The 2500-nt window shown below is 45.1% G+C and overlaps 1 protein-coding gene across 3 annotated transcripts in view; it reads right to left on the reverse strand.

The window, feature by feature from the left end:
- The window catches only part of RNPC3 (RNA binding region (RNP1, RRM) containing 3), an 864050-nt gene that overhangs the window by 847772 nt on the left and 13778 nt on the right, over positions 1–2500 (reverse strand). The gene's annotated exons all lie outside the window — the stretch shown is intronic.

Genomic DNA, 2500 nt, shown 5'->3' on the forward strand with positions numbered 1-2500 from the left:
ACGTCTTTTTTTGTCTGGAAGGGGGACAGACTTTCTCTGAGCAATTTTCTGAAACCCTTTTCCAGAGTCTGGACTTCCTGACCCTCACGGTAGGACATATCGGAACCACCACTCAATTCCTGGATATCCACCTCACTAGAGACCCGGAAAATGGACAGTTTGACTCCAACATCTACCGCAAGCCCACTTTCCGGAATAACTATCTAGAGTTCAGCAGCCAGCATCCCATTTCATGAAAAAGAATATTGTAAAAGGACAATTCATCCGGTTATCCAGACTCATTTTAGGGACGAGGTTTTCATCAAGGAAGGTTTTACCTCAGAAACTTGTTCCTAGAAAGAAAATACCCAGAGTATCTAGTGGACAACCTGTTCCAAGAGATCATACAGCACAGACACTCCAGGTATCCACCAATCCTGGAAAAGGGATTCACAGCAAGGGCACAGAACGGACCGAACAAAAAGGACTGGGTGTCAAGTTTCCCCCTTCCAATTTCCACCGATATGTTTGGAATTAGAGGGGTCCTCACCAACAATTGGGACATCTTGGGAGGAGAAAAAGGTCTGACAAAGTTACTTGGGACATCCCCAAACTTCTGTTTCAAACAAACCTCTTCTTTTGGTGGTGCGTTCGAGAGGAATAAAAGCCCATCCCCACAGAGCGAAGTATCGACAGAACCTGGAATGTCTGACAGCGGCAAGTTTGTTGCCTGTGAACACATACGAAAAAACAACAAAGTCACCTTCCCGCACTGCAACAGAACTGTCAGTCTACATGACCACTATGACTGCAACACAAAAAATGTAGTCTACTGTGCTTTCTGCAAACACTGTGGGAATTTCTATATCGGCAAAACGAACAGGAAGCTGAGTAGTTGTATTAAAGAACACACTGCAGCAATACACAAACAGGACAGTTTGAATGCCTTGGCTAAACACAGTACTATTTGCCCAAACTTCACAGGATTCAAATTCACAGTGCTGCAAAAATAACAGAATTTGTAGGGGACATGGACACATTCCTGCAAGTCCGGGAATTAAAATGGCAGATAGAACTGAGAGCTGATGTCTATCCAGGTCTCAACGAGACACTGAACATTAAATGTGCACTTAAATGGTATAGAGATTGAAATGTGATAGGGTTTGAAGAACTGTGCAAGAGGGTTTGAAGAATTGTGCAAGTAGATTTAATGTGTTTATGGATTTACAACTGTGCAAGTGAATATAATGTGTTTCCTCTCTCTGTCTGACTTTTGACTCCCCCATACCACCTGCACACATGCTCACACTCTCTCTCTGACTTTTGACTCCCCCATACCCCCTACACACATGCTCCCAATCACCAGGCTAGCCCCCCCTGACCCCACCAACTATACCCCCCGGTCTCACATTTTCACGCAGCCATTCAAGGGGTGATACCATCCAAACCAGCCCACAGGTGGTACCATCTGCACTGACAGTCTTCTGGGGGACACTTATTCATAGGCTCCTTGTCATGGACGGCCCCCAAACAGCCCCCCCTCAAGTCCACACCGCATTCCTCCCACTCCCCCATCAGGCGGCATACCCACACATTTCTCTACACACACACCGATACCAAAGCATAGTAGGACTCTCTACCTGACTCCTCCACCTTCCTCCGTTCCCTTCTTTACTTACCTTTGGAGGCAAACACTCATAAGTTACGTGTTTATATTAGAATCATCACAGCATGACTGTCATCTGTCCCGGTCCCCCCCCCCCCAATTTTTTTTTTTTTTTTTTTTTTTTTATTTTGCACACAGTCCCTTTTTGCACACGATCCCTTTTTGCACACAATCCCTTTCAGTATGCACACGGCACCACAAGGCTATTACTGTCTGACCAATTTACCTTGTGTAACTGCAATTGTAATGTTAATGAAAATGCACACAGCACCCTGCTTGCTCACACTTTACTATTGGAAAGGAACTGTTGTTAATTTAAATGGCCTGCTAGAACTAATGTATATAAAGAAAGTGAAAATGGTTGCTCATACTTATGAAACATGTCTTTCTGAAGAAGTCTTTATAATAAATAAGGATAACATCCGCCGTATTGGCTCTCTGCGCCGGGATGAAAGAAAACCCTTTCTTCAGTACCTTATGATGGCTTTCCGAGAAAACTCGTGTGGTGAGGTTAAAGATGTCACCTACCCCTGCTGGAGACCTGAAGTCAGTGCTATCAGGTGCTGGTATCAGTGAATGGGGAGGGTGATCAGGGTGGTCCATCCCAGTAATACTAGTACTGTATCCCGTTCCCGCTCCTTCTTCCCCTGTGATTGTTGTTCCCCCTCCTTCCCTCAATATTGTTGGTGTTGTGGTTCCAGTTTCATTCATTACCCCCAGGTCTGAACCGGGTATAGGTCCTGGTTCGGGTATAGGTCCTGGTTCTGGTTGTGAGTCCTGCTGAAGATAAAAAAACATTGTTGTTGCTACTTGTGCTGTTGTTGGAAGACTGGTCGTTGATTTGTGGGGTCTGAT

This window comes from Protopterus annectens, chromosome 10.part0, assembly GCF_019279795.1.
Source record: "Protopterus annectens isolate FY-2018-M chromosome 10.part0, PAN1.0, whole genome shotgun sequence".
Taxonomy (NCBI): Eukaryota; Metazoa; Chordata; order Ceratodontiformes; family Protopteridae; genus Protopterus; species Protopterus annectens.